This window comes from Caretta caretta, chromosome 1 (assembly GCF_965140235.1).
Source record: "Caretta caretta isolate rCarCar2 chromosome 1, rCarCar1.hap1, whole genome shotgun sequence".
Lineage (NCBI taxonomy): Eukaryota > Metazoa > Chordata > Testudines > Cheloniidae > Caretta > Caretta caretta.
In genome coordinates this window covers 219,486,077-219,500,705 of record NC_134206.1, presented here as the reverse complement: position 1 = coordinate 219,500,705, position 14,629 = coordinate 219,486,077, and the positions used below count along the sequence as shown (strand labels likewise).

The window sequence follows — 14,629 nt, the reverse complement described above, 5'->3', positions numbered from 1 at the left end:
GCTAGATCCAACTCTTATCCCCTCTGCTTTTGAATTAGACAGCTTCCTCCTCTTTGCTGGCTGAGTGTCAACAGGAGGGTCGTTGAGAGCACAGGAAAGACAGGCTCCTAGCTCTTAGTTCTGGTGCCTGGCCCCTTCCCAACCGGGAGCAGCCATTACAAAGAAAATCCATTTATGTCCTGTAGCCCTGGGCTGGAAGGCGCATGCTCAGTTGCTCTCTGGCAGTGGTTCCCAAATTGGAGTTCATGAACCCCTGGGGCTTTGTGACATGTTACAGGGGATTCTCAGGAAAAAATTCCCTAATGGCAGAGCTGTCCCTAGGGACCCCGGGCAGCCTGGAGCCAGCAGCCCGGAGCCCCTGGACTTCCAAGAGCTAAGCAGATCAAAGCAAGCATATCTATCACACTGAGGAGATTTAAATTTCAAGACTCCTTATAAGAAATGGAAAGGGAGGTGGGGATTGGTCCTGCTTTGAGCAGGGGGTTGGACTAGATGACCTCCTGAGGTCCCTTCCAACCCTGAGATTCTATGATTCTATGATATTTTTTGCTGTTTTTAAAATTAAATAGGCAGCTAGTTTTGTTTTTAAAATTATTCTGAAGAACAAGCTTAAGCTTTGTTGTAACGTGCGTGGTTTGCCTGGACTGCTCAAGACCTGAATGCTTGTGTTGGAGGAACTCTTTGAGTTGGCTTCTTAAATACCTTCATGCTGGTTCACATCTGATGAAATATAGGAGTCTTGTCTTGTAACAGGCTTATTCAAAGTGATACAAGCTACAAAAGTGAGAGCTTGGAAGAGTGTTGCCATTTTCCTAATGTAATAAAAATACTGTAATGGTAAATAATAATTAATAATAAATAGTGTGTAATAAGCATGTCATAAAAACAAATTTTATATTTCCAAGATCACTGCTTTTATAATTTATACTCAGGTAAAGGAGAAAATCCCTGGAAATATTCATTTTTAGGAGGGGGTTCACGAGCCTTGACATTTTAGTGAAAGGGGTTCACAGGTTGTTAAAGTTTGGGAACCACTGCTCTATGGGGATGGCACATGTTCAGTCCCATCATGCAGGAGCTGTGAGGGAATGGTGCATGCTCAGAAAGGATGGAATCTCTGGAGATTTTAGCTGTTAAACTCTAGGGTATTTCTACTGACCATATGTGAACTGCAATTTTTCAAAGGCTTTTAACTTGGTCAAATTTGGACAGATGTTCATGAGGACAACAGGCACATCTAGGGTTGCCAGCTTTCAAACTGCAGAAAACCAAACACACTTGCCCCACTCCCTGCCCTTCCCTGAGACCCCACCCCTTCCCTGAAGCCCTACTCCGTGCTCACTCCATTCCTCCCCCCTTCGTCACTCACTTTCCCACACCCTCACTCACTTGCTCATTTTCACCATGCTGGGTCAGGGGGTTGGGGTGCAGGAGGGGGTAAGAGCTCCAGCTGGGGGTGTGGGCTCTGAGGTGGGGCCGGGGATGAGGGGCTTGGGCTGCAGGAGAGGGCTCCAGGCAGGAGGGTGGGGCCAGGCTGAGAACCAGAGCAGCATGGCTGTTGGTTCCCCAGTAGAAGTTATAGGAGACCAGCTGAAGTATTGTAATGTAATCTACTGGAATTCTGATGAGGACTGGAATTGTGTGCCCTCCCATTAGCTCCAGTAGGGGGCAGAGGTCACACACTCCTTGTTCTGATCCTTTCCCTACTTCCCATCCCACATATACATTACACAGACTGAATTCATCCTTGAAGCTAAGTGGGGGATGGTAAATAGTTTCTTTTCTAGGAGGTACTCACAGTACAGTTGTATTACATGGATTCTTGTGTACATAGTGCCACTGGTCTTCCACAGCCTGATCCATGAGACTGATATAGTAGTTGTTCAGTGTACCCAGTGAGATGTTTCTTGCTCACTGTGAAATGAAATCCTGGATAACTGCCTGCCCCCAATATCAATCAGATTTATTCACAGAAGAGACCTGAGAAGGCAAGAGTCTGAGTAGAGTGTGTATGTGAGGTGGGGGTCCTTGTGGGGGAGAGATGGGTCAAGAAAGCCCAATATTGAAGGAATGTGAAGAATTAATTCCCCTCTCTCACTGAAGAGAGCAGATATGTGGGGCAGGTGGATTCCCTCTGGGACTGGGCACTGAATTCCCGGGGATGCCTTCAATGCTGCAGCCTACCTGTTCCATCTTGGTATTGATCACTACTAGACGGGAGCCCATCCCTGTGCAGTTCTTCTTGCTGTTATCCCAGGTCTTAGTATCATTAGGGAAGTAGTAGTAGCTGGACTGCAAGCATTTCCAGCCTATCAGACAACGTGTCCAGACTCACCCTGTGGTGGTGGGAGGGGAAACCAGGGAGAACATGACTGTCTAATGAGTCTAGACAATCTTTCTTCTCTTTAATTTTGAAATAGCACCCAGCTCCTTACTGATGTTTTCCACAGGAATCATTTTGCCCACCATGAAAATACAACTGCCCCCAGGGTGAGATACAGCACCACATACTGAACCACCTGCAACTCTTCCTGCCCCACTTGGGTGTACTGGGATATCTCCCACCCAGTTACGACAAGGCCTGACCTGGTTAGCTTGTTAGACCAGACTTGGTCACCTTCCACCTAAGAACATTCCCTCCCAAAGTGATGTCTACCCCAGTTGGGATGAGTGTCTGCATTGGAACCCAGGCCCCAGAGCAATGGGAGTCATGGAGGTGGCACATGTACTATGTGGCTGACGTCTATTTTTCAGTAGGTCTGACCTATCCCATCTGGTCTCTTCCTTGAGATACTGGTGCAGGTTCTCAGGCTCTTCAGGGAGCTGAGCATAGCTTTGCTACATCTTATTATCCCAGTTCCAGGTAGCTGGAGAAACCAAGAGTGTATGAGCGGAGTCAAAGGAATGCAATCTGGGGAGAGAAAGATGTCTGAACTGTTGTATTGAAGCAGTCTATTTCAGTCTAGTACCATATCCCACTTCCCTAACACATCAGATCAGAACTTTGGTCTCTCTAGTCCAGTATCCGGCCTGTCATAGACGCCAACTCCGTGGGTGCTCTGGGGTTGGAGCACATATGGAAAAAAATAGTGGGTGCTCAGCACCACTGGCAGCCTCATGGATCAGCTCCATCTCCCCCTCCCCCCAGCGCCGCCCAGCTGCCAGTGGGCCCTGCTGATCAGCTTTTCCCCCTCCCTCCCAGCACCTCCTGCCTGCCGTGATCAGCTGTTCAGTGACGTGCAGGAGGCATGGGGTGGGGGGAAGAAGAGGAGGAGCAGGGGCAGGAAGAGGCAGTGGAGGGGGCAGAATGGGGTGGGAAGAGGTAGGGTGGGAGCGGAATGGCAGTCAAGCACCCCCTTGGGAACTCAGGAGGTTGGTGCCTCTGCAGCCCATGCAGTAATGTGCTGTGGAGTGCAATGGGCTCATCATTCACAATGATCCCTGAAGTCAGGGGCTCCACGTGATGTGACTGTACATGCAGGGGAGTTTTGGTTCATGGCGTAGAGGGTGGCAAGATAGAGTGGTAACATATGGCCAATCTGGTGAGGATCATACCTGAAGTGCGCAATCACTCAGCGAGCCTGCTGTCAATGGCACTGGCCAAGCTGGTCAATGGCTCCATCAGGATGCCTCAGTCTGTGGGGAGCTACAAAACATGGAACAAAATATGTTTGTTTATAAAACTCACCAGGATGCTAGTACAGACCCCAATATAAGATTTTGGTCATTTTCAGGGGCACCTGGCGCCAGGGCCACTGTAGACCAAATGGATTCCTAAGCTAGGAGCATCTTCAGCACCCCCTCTCCATTTGTTAAACTTGTGAATACCTTATTTTTTATTGCATTTGTAGCCCGTTTCATGACTTTGATGCATGATTTGCATGCATGATTTATCCCTGTCATATAAGATGATACATTTGCATGCTAGGATCCGTAAATCTATATTTATCCATGTCATATGTAAGCAAATAAAACAAATAATTTCCTCTAAGCTTATAGAAACTTTTTAATTTTAAGAGTAACTGAAATGTACTAACATCAAGAAATTGAACTGTGCACCAACATTGGGTGGATCAGTGTTAAATAGTGTTACAGTAGGTGACAGCCTTAGACTGTTAACTGCAGTCCTTTAGCTTTCACTTCCTATACGGAGCTCCTGAAAGCTTCTTTGGGGGGCATTTCTTATTTTCTACAGGGGAAAACAGACAGTATGAGGGAGAGCAAAAGTCTGTGTTCCATAGTCTTAGAAAGCATCAAACATTGCGTGTTAAGAATGGCAAAAGAAGTACTAGTATTTATTTTATATTGCTGCATAGATAGGGGTTTGATAGATATCTCTGGTGTCTCATTAAATATGTCTTTTATTAGTCACCACTTACACTCTTCAAGTCTTAAAACACTAGTACATGTTCATAATTACACAGTAAAATAAGATGCACAATATTGCAGCTGGGCTCTCCCTTCGTTCTTAGATCAAGAATTTTCTCTCTCAGAGGGGACCTATTAACAGTCTTCATATATGTTAAGGGCTGTTATAAAGAGGACAGAGATCAATTGTTCTCCATGTCCACTGAGGGCAGGACAAGAAGTAATGGGCTTAATCTGCAACAAGGGAGATTTAGGTTAGATATTAGGAAAACTTTCTAAGTATAAGGGTAGTTGTGCTATGGAACAGGCTTCCAATGGAGATTGTGGAATCCCTATCACTGAAGGTTTTCAAAAACAGGTTGGACAAACAGTCGTCCCCCTTCCCCCTGTAACTCTGCACTCCCTCCCTCTTGGCCTACCTGGTCTAGATTTATTTGGTCCTGATTCAGACTAGGGGGCTGGATTTGCTGACTTCCCAAGTTCCCTTCCAGTTCTATACTTTTATGATTCTGTGATCACTGCTCTTTACTGCACTAGCAACATTTAGCTTTAGCTTTAACGGGGGCAAGTGTTATCACTAGCTCTCTCTTTCCTTCACACAGACACACCTTGTATCAATCTATGTCACTGTGTGGAGAAATATGGTCTCCAATCCAGGCAATATTCACACAGAAGTCTTGTTATATTGAGTCAGATCTACCCAGCACCACTGGTCTTCCTCCTTCTGATCGGTCAGACTAACATAGTAATAATTCCTTTTAAATGCTGCATTAGTTCTCTGAGTATAGTTGAAAATGAAGTCCTGTATTTAAACAACAACAAAATCTCAACCAAATATAATGACTGACCAGACTGTAGGAGGCAGGAGTCTTTTGTAGGGTGAAACAGTAAGGATGAGTGGGTTGGGTGGAGGGTGTTGGGAAGGGAGATGATTTATAGAAGTCCAGTATTTAATTGACATGGATGCTGAATTCACCTCCTACCCCTAGGATCAAGAGTGGATGGGTCCTCCAGATCCGGACACTGAATTACCAGTGAAATCTGACCCGTGGTGAGTTATCTACTCAGCTTCTGTATAGATCACAACCAGATGGGAGCCCATCTCTGTGCAGTTCTTCTCACTGTCAGCCCAGGTCATTTTATCACTAGAGAAGTAGTAGCAGATGGTTTGAAAGGGCTTCCAGCCCATGGGCAGCATACCCAGCCTCGCTCTCTGAGGGACAGAGTAAAGTTGGGAGGAAATGAAAGCAGGGAAAACTCATTTATATAATGTTTCTCCCCGGGGAATTCTACATAAAAAAAAAAATCTGCACAAAAAGTTAAAAATTCTGCACACAATATTTTAAAATTCTGAAAAATTCTGCATATTTTATTTGTGAAAATAATTCAATATAATCACACTAGTTTCAATTATTTTGGTAATTTATTTCAAAATACCTGTCAGCAAGTATATCTGTAACAATACAAACAACAAAAAAGATTCAGGAAATGTTTTTTTGACAAATAGATTCCTTACTAGGCATATTAATACAGAACTCTGAGTAAAAATTAATCTAAACTACAATACAGAACCATATTTCCCACACCCCTCAGAAGCAGTGCAAAGGTTTGGGGGAGCCAGTGTAATGGAGGAGCTGAGGAAGAGGGAAATAATTGCTGGGAAGGAGCCTGGGTATGAACTGAAGTGTTGTTGGGTATGGGTGGAAAAAGTATGGAACAGGTTTTTTGGGGGGGGCAGGGAGTGATTGTTAGGGAGCATCCCCCATGCAGACCCTGGCTGACCCCTAGCCTCTCTGATTCAGTCAGGCACATCTGCTCCTGTCCCCATGTGTGCCTACACCCCCATGTGTCCTTGCATCCCCTGTCCACATGTGTCCCTCCACTCCCACTCAGACACCCACTCCCCCATCCCCATGTGGCCCTGCACCCCCTTCTTGTGTCCCCGTGTGTCTCTGTGCTCCCATTCAGCCATCCCCCTTCCCCCTATAGCTCTGTACCCCCCCCGCCCATGTGGCTCTGCGCCTCCACTCCCATTCAGCCCTTGCCCCAGTCTGTCCTCCCCCACTAGACCTTATGAGCCCCCAGAGGGGAAAGTAAGCTGGTAAGGTCCGGTATGGAGTACCAGTAAAAAAAGATGCAGTAGTGTACCGGCAAATAAGTGGAGTATTCAGTACTGGCTCACTTTCACCTCTTTTGGCTGCAGAACAAAAAGTTCAAACTCAAAGCTAATAAAAGCTTGGAAAGGGAAAACTCACTGTCACATTTGTTTGTTGTTTCTCTCCCTCTCCTCCTCCAGCCAGGCTGCCGAAGCGGCTAGGATCCCTGTTCCCCCAACCCTCCCACTCAGCAGGGGCTGCAGGGGCTCACCTCTAGCTTGTAGCAGGGAGCAGAGGGACTGGCTCAGGGAGAAGCTTCCCCAGGTAGCCTGCTGCCTCCATAAAAACAGTTTACATTTAGCTGTTCACTCCGCAGTCTGAACCGCGGGATTTGGGGCTATTTCTGGCATCCTTGTTAATTTCACTCAGGGTTCTTGCTGGGAGCGGGGGAGGGGGGGTTGTGTGAGACCAAGGCAGGGGCAGAATACAGTAGCCATTTGGTTGCACAGCTTAAATCCAGAGCTAATAAAAGCCAGTGGAAGGGGAAAACACATTGGTTTCTCTCCTGCCTCCTCCTCCAGCCAGGCTGCCAACAGGGTTAGGCTCAGTGCTTCCCCGAATCCCTGTACTCAGCAGGGGCTCCCCTCTAGCTTGGAGCAGGAAGCAGGGGGACTGGCTGAGGGAGAAGCCTCCCCAGCTAGCCTGCTGCCTGCATAAGAACAGTTTAAATTTGCGGCTCCCTCCCTGGTTCAGACTGGGATTCGGGGCTATTTCTGGCATCCTTGTTAATTTCATTCACAGTTGTTGGGGGATGGGGGTGTGTGGAAGGTGAGACCAAGGCAGGGGCAGAATACAATAGGCATTTTACTGCACAGCCCCAGAGCTAAGAAAAGCCAGTGGAAGGGGAAAACTCACCGTCACATTGGTTTCTCTCCTCTCTCCTCCTCCAGCCAGGCTGCCCAACGCCGCTAGCCTCCCCGTTCCCCCGACCTCCCCCACACCTCAGTAGGGGCTGCAGTGGCTCTCCTCTAGCTTGTAGCAGGGAGCAGGGGGACTGGCTGAGGGAGACGCCTCCCCAGGATGCCTGCTGTCTGCATAAGAACAGTTTAAATTTAGCTGTTCACTCAGTGGTCTGAAAACTGGATATTCAGGGAAATTATTGTGCCTCCTTTGAAAGAAATAGTAGTTTTCATTCCACCCTCTTTATATATTGAATTAAACACTTGAAATGTCCTTAGAACATAGGTGCTCAGATCTTTTTTTGTTTTGTGGGTGTCGGTGTCCTGCAGAGTGCGGAGGCTGAAATTGATAAAACTTTCTCTAAGTATCTAAATGTGCTTCTGCTGGTATAGCTATTTTTGTACAGGAAGGGGAAGGGGAATAAGTGATACTGGTATAAGGCACCTTAATAACAGTATCATTGCAATAATTTCCCTGAATATCCAGTTTTCCCCTCTAGACCCTTTGTGGTTTTGTCTATGGGGCTATTTGCTTTCCCTGTGAATCTTTAGTTGTTTTACCAAAATTGCTTTGCCCAAAATAAACCCCGATCATCAGAACACATCTTCCCACCACGTTCTCCATGTTTGTTTTTTTTAAACAGTAACAATTCAAAGAGGATCTGCAAGCAGTTTGGACATTACAACCATGATCCTCTGCTGTGGAGGGAATGGGATAGATTTGAACTTGGAAATGGTTCCTGATTTTGATTGTATTTTTTGTGTATTATACTATTGAAGATCGCCTCATCCAGGAGGCAGAAAAGAACTGCCCAGGCTTTGGTACCCAACAACCATGAGTGAAATTAACAAGGAAGCCAGAAATAGCCCCTAATTCCATGGTTCAGAGGAAGAGTGAATAGCTAAATTTAAACTGTTCTTATGCAGACAGCAGGCATCCTGGGGAGGCATCTCCCTCAGCCAGTCCCCGTGCTCCCTGCTCCAAGCTAGAGGGGAGTCACGGCAGCCCCTGCTGAGTGCAGGGGTTCGGGGATGCACTGAGCCTAGCCCTGTTGGCAGCCTGGCTGGAGGAGGAGGGAGGAGAGAAACCAATGCGACAGTGAGTTTTTCCCTTCCACTGGCTTTTGTTAGCTCTGGATTTAAGCTGTGCAACCAAATGGCTATTGTATTCTGCCCCTGCCTTGGTCTCACCCCACCCCCCCCCCCCCTCCCAGCAAGAACCCTGAGTGAAATTAACAAGGATGCCAGAAATAGCCCCAAATCCCATGGTTCAGACCATGGAGCGAACAGCTAAGTTTAAACTGTTCTTATGCAGGCAGCAGGATACCTGGGGAGGCTTCTCCCTGAGCCAGTCCCTCTTCTCCCTGCTACAAGCTAGAGGGGAGCCCCTGCAGCCCCTGCTGAGTGTGGGGGTCGGGGGAATGCAAAGCCTAGCCGCGTCGGCAGCCTGGCTGGAGGAGGAGGAGGGAGGACAAGGAGAAAAATGTGACAGTGAGTTTTCAGGCTTATCCCAATGGTAAAGTTTTATTACAGACAGTATTGGTAGTAGTAATAGTAGCTTTATTTTCTATATCTAAGTCATGCAATGGGAGGGATCCATGAAGTATGTAGGAGAGGTGGGTTGCTTGTGTTTGGACTGTAGGGGTAAGAAATGTAACTTACTTCCACCGCTGCCCCCCCCCCCCCATTCCCGGAGGCGGGAGAGTGGGACCCGTACCGGTAAGAACTATATTTTACTTTCACCTCTGTGAGCTGCTGTCTGACCCCCCACCAGCTGCATGCTGTCTGTCTCCCCACAGCCCCTGTCTCCTGACCTGGCCCAACAGGTGCTGTAAAGAAGGCAGGCTCTTTCTCTTCCCTGTCATAGCTGGGGCTGGCCATGAGCGGCTGCTGTGTTCTATTGCACAGTGCCCTCTGGTGGGCAAAAGGCAGAACTGCAGGAACTTTTCAGCAGAAGCTATTTTCTGCAAAAAATTAAAAGTATGCATGGCCTATGAAATTTGCGTGCATGCAGTGGGACAGAATTCCCCCAGGAGTAACCTGTCTAGCCTCTTTCATCTTCAATGCTCCCAAAATCTTTGCAGGTTTCAGAGTGGTAGCCATGTTAGTCTGTATCAGCAAAAAGAACGAAGAGTACTTGTGGCACATTAAAAAGAAAAGGAGTACTTGTGGCACCTTAAAAAGAAAAGGAGTACTTGTGGCACCTTGGAGACTAACCAATGTATTTGAGCATCAGCTTTCGTGAGCTACAGCTCACTTCATCGGATGCATGCTGTATGCAACAGTATGCATCCGATGAAGTGAGCTGTAGCTCATGAAAGCTGATGCTCAAATAAATTGGTTAGTCTCTAAGGTGCCACAAGTACTCTTTTTCTTTTTGCGAATACAGACTAACACGGCTGTTACTCTGAAATGTGGCACCTTAGAGACTAACAAATGTATTTGAGCATAAGGTTTCGTGGGCTAAAACCCACTTCATCGGATGTATGCAATGGAAAATGCAGTAGGAAGATATATATATATATACACAGAGAACATGAAAAAATGGGTATTGTCATACCCACTATAATGAGAGCGATCAGTTAAGGTGAGCTATTATCAGCCGGAGAAAAAAACAAAAACCTTTTGTAGTGATAATCAGGATGTCTCATTTCCAACAGTTGACAAGAAGGTGTGAGTAACAGTAGGGGAAAAATAAGCAAGGGGAAATTGTTTTACTTAGTGTAATGACCCATCCACTCCCAGTCTTTATTCAAGCCTAATTTAATGGTGTCCAGTTTGCAAATTAATTCCAATTCTTCTGCTGAATTATAAATTTGTTAGTCTCTAAGGTGCCACAAGTACTCCTCGTTCTTTTTAAAATCTTTACAGACTCTGTATGCAGAAACTGTGTCCCTTCTTCTTCTTTTTCCTTTATGCCACTTTTCCTGGTGAGGGTCATGGTGGCAGCACGGAGAGTAGGGAGGACTAGACCTCCCTTTCCTCCGCAACAGGTTCCAGTTCCTCCTTGGGGATTACCAAGTGTTCCCAGGCCAGCTGGGAGATATAATCCCTCCAGCGTGTCCTGGGTCGGCCTCAGGGCCTCAACCCAGTAGAGTTCCAAAGGAATAACAGAATTAGAGCTGGTGAAAAACATTCAGTTTTTCAAAATGTGGATGACATTTTTTTGTAAAAATGTTTCAATTTTTTTTTACTGGTTTTAACCATCTCATAAAGTGATTGATGCTGATTAAAAATTCAAAAGTTCATTGAAATTTTTGAGTGAAGATGTTTCTACATTTTTTTGACCAGATGTAAACAAAGCTGAAGCACTAACCAGAGGGAGAGAGGGAGATTGGATCCACCAGATCAGAACAGACTCTTATTCCAGCATATTCCCTGGTGTCTGAGTCCCTGGCTGTAGATAACAGATTTCTTGGTGTGTTTGGGGTGGTTACTGGATCTATGAAGGTAGGTGTAGTGATCTGTGGGTTTCTTGTATATTGCTGTCTGTTGGGTTCCATTGCTGAAGCTGATCATGGTGTCACCAATTCACCAATAGCTGATATATGGACTTTGAAGTTTCTGTATGTATCTGATTGCTTTACCATTTAACAACTCTCTTCTTGTTCTTTCATTTTCTTTGTAATAAACCTATAGTTTTAGACACTAAAACTGGCTGGAAGCATGGTATTTTGGGTAAGATCTAATCTAATATTGACCTGGCAATGTGGCTGGCCCTTTAGGGTTCAGAAGAACATTTTGTATAGTGAGCAGAGTTTTTTAAATAACTTCTCACTGTACTTCTCACTGGACCAAGGTGATGACTGGGAGCCAGAGAACTGGAATGCAGTAAGAGGGCTGTATGATTTCTTTATTTAACTTGTTGATAACTAGTGTGATGGAATACAAATAAAGTTTGTGACTGGTTGGTGAGTTTAACTTCAGTGTTAACCATCAGTTTTGGGAGTATCTTTTCTCCCTTTTACAGCCTGCCCTGACCTTGGCATTTTCAGTGAGGGCTACCCAGGCACCACGGGTCACACCACGGAAGGTAGTTTCCAGCCAGATTAGTTGCTGTTGGTTTTATTTCAAGCCTTCTTAACAAAAACAGGATCACAGCCTCAATCCTCCAAGTCTATACAGGTTACTGTGATATCCCCCAGGGTAGAATCTGGACAGTTGAACAGCTATGTCCTCTCAACCCTCCAACCTGGGGTGCCTTTCATGCTGCTTTGCTATGAGAACAACCACTCCTGGCCTGTTCACACACAGCCTTTGGTGTGCAAAATCACTCCCAGCTGAATTATATGAGTACTCTAGAAAGCCCCTCCTGAATTACACTGACAAGTGACCAGCAAGTTCCTGGTCTCCAGACTTATTCCCAAAAATGTGCATCTTTTACTGCCCAGCTCTTTCCTTCTGTGCAGTACAAGCTCATAGAAAATCCGTCATTTCATTAATAGAAAATGATATGCACAAATCTTCATTATCTCAAATGGAGGTTTCCAAACACTTCAATTCAAATACACAGTGGTTTAGATAAAACAATAAAACAAGTTTACTACCTAAAAAAAGATAGATTTAAGTGATTACAAATAATGAGGTATAAAAGTCAGAATTGGTTACAAAGAAATAAAAGGTAAAACACAAACTACTACCTAACTTAACAAGCTAAAATGAATGAAAAGCAAAGGTTTTTCTTACCAAATACTTTTACTGGCTGAACTCCTTCAGTCAGGACCTCTGCCCCAGTTCACTGATGCTTCCTTTGTCTTTCAAATGCTGTTGATGCTGTGAGTAGGGGAGAGAGGTGATTTGGGTCCTCTATTCCCCCTTCATAAAGCATTTCTCTTCTTTGAGAATCATCTCCAGCTGGGGTTCAGGTGACAGCAAGTCTGTTTTAGATGTGGACCCCCAGTTGGATCCCCAAATCTAAATTTCTCACTCACATCCTTCTTCCTGCCAAAGAATGTCTGCTCAACCCAGTAATTATCCACTTGATTATGTTGACATCTGGCTGAGGTGGTGGCTAACCCTTTGTCCCTGAGGAACTGGTTTGGGTTGCTTTTCTAAACTTGGAGCGTGTCTCAGCAATGTCATACAGTAAAATCTTATAATTTTACATACAATGTTTCTACACACATTTTACTAGGACAATAATGTTCAGTAGATTATGAAGTTTACATGTTGCCTCACAAGGCATACCTGGTACAAAATTTATCACAGTCTTGTAAAAGTGGTGAACATAAGGGCACAGTGTGTCACAGTTATGTTCCTTTTCCTAAGTCTGTCTCTCCTCCCCATGAGTTCATCAACCTGAAAGTTCCTGGCTCTTACCTCAGAGCCTTTGCAATAACAGGACTTTTCCCAGTCTCCCATCTGTTTCTTGGAGCTGCTCCTCCCAGCAGTTGCTCCAGCCTGTGGTAGGTGTTGCAGCCCCCATCCATTTCCTGCTCCTCCTTTTATGAGGATCAACCAGTTACGTTTGCAGGTCTTTTTCCACGTGACGTGGTTGAGGCTAATTAGCCATACAGCTGCAGGCCTCTGACCCCAGAGGAATGGTGCCCTTGTACCTTCACACCCAGCTATCTTAAATCTGACTATCTCAGGTACTAGAGCTGAGAACTCATGGTAGCATGTGGTCTGTGGTTAGTGTGGTCTATACAAATTCGCCTGGAACCCTGGTACAAACTCAGGTGGCTAGTCTGCACTGAAACCATACTGCTCTGGGACCCAAGCTAGCTAGATTAAAGTTAGCTCAGGTACGTCTACCTGAGCTGCTACTACACCATGTGGTCGCACTGTAGACATATCCTTTGTCCTCTGGCGTGGGGTTTACAGTTATTGAGTAAATATTGAAACCTCTCCTTAGACGAGCATCAGATGTTCCTCCTCTAAACCCATTAACAACAAATCCTAGGACTGTCACACATTCTGCCCAAAGAACTGGAGAAGGTGCTAAAAGAGACAAGCCTGCAGTGACTGCTGGGAAATGGATGAGACAGGAGTTAATGCTTTCTGTCTCTAGGATGAGGTCTATCCATCCCACTTTCTGCACCTTCCCCGACCAAGATATTTGCTTTTCCTATAGTAGTAAAATAATGTATTTAAAACTGATCACATGAATTGTTAATCACAACTGTTCCAATCTGTGGCATTTACAGAGATTTGGGCTGCTCCTCTATTCACTGGCTGGACATGTTGCATAAATAATCATCATCAGGAATAACAATTATATAGTAACTAAAGTTGTATACTCCCTTGATCTCTGGGCAAACCTTCAACAGCCCTTGGGGGCCATGCCACAGTGCACTGTGGGGAGTATATAGTCCTGTGTTTATACCCTGGCCCACAAACCAAAACTAAAATAGAATTTGGTCTTTTCCTCCAAATGAAGCAGGAGCGCTGTGGGTAAGGACTGGGGTGCGCTGCCAGAGCTGCGTGTGGGAAGCTCTTGACTCACACAGCAGATTGTGCTGAAGGTCAGGAGTCAGGTGCATTATCAGAGCTGTGTGGAGATCCTGAAACAGCAATAAGGTGGCAGCTAACAATGCTGCCCCAATGAATCAGGAGGTCTTTTGTCTGTAAGATTTCATCCAAGCACACTGTGGTCCTGTCACTTTGCAGAAGGTTGGGGTTCAGGGCATAGGAATTAACCAGACTATCTTCTGTGTTTTGAAAATGACAGTAGACACACCCTGATGTGATCCGAGAGCTATCCTGCCCTGTGTAACTCAAGGACCCTGGGTAAAAGTTCATTCCAGCACCCTGGGATTCTCGCACTTTGTGGGAGGTCAGGGCTGGTTTCTCAGGAAATGGGCTTCCCAGAATGAACTGGATCAGAATCTGTTGTTTACATCTTGACTTTATTAAGATAAACACAATAGTAGACACAATCCTGAAATAAGCAGGGAATTCCTGGAGGGGAATCGTACGCAGAAAGAGTCAGAAGTAAGCAGTAGGAGATGGGACAGCACTAGGTGAAACACATACAAAGAGAACTTTATACAGAGCGTCCGACATTCTGCCTCAAAACCCAACAACAATGAGATCTAGACCTGTGGTCTCCTCAGAGGAAGTAGTGGAAGAGCCATTGCTCCTGCCATTCAAAACTAGGATTAGACAAAGATGTGGAGAATGCACGACCAGCAACAATCCAGCACTAGCTCCAGGGCAGTGGGAAAGAACTGGGCTTATAGATCCTTTCCATTTCTAGGAGATTTG

General features: G+C 45.6%; 1 long non-coding RNA gene across 1 annotated transcript; it reads right to left on the bottom strand.

The window, feature by feature from the left end:
- Positions 1 to 1,341: 1,341 nt before the first annotated feature.
- On the bottom strand, positions 1,342 to 7,463 carry LOC125630300 (uncharacterized). Its single transcript, XR_007354617.2, has 3 exons — positions 7,380 to 7,463; positions 3,556 to 3,646; positions 1,342 to 2,911 (listed from the first exon to the last, which is right to left on the bottom strand). It is a non-coding gene; the product is annotated as an uncharacterized LOC125630300 (long non-coding RNA).
- Between the last annotated feature and the right edge of the window lie 7,166 nt (positions 7,464 to 14,629).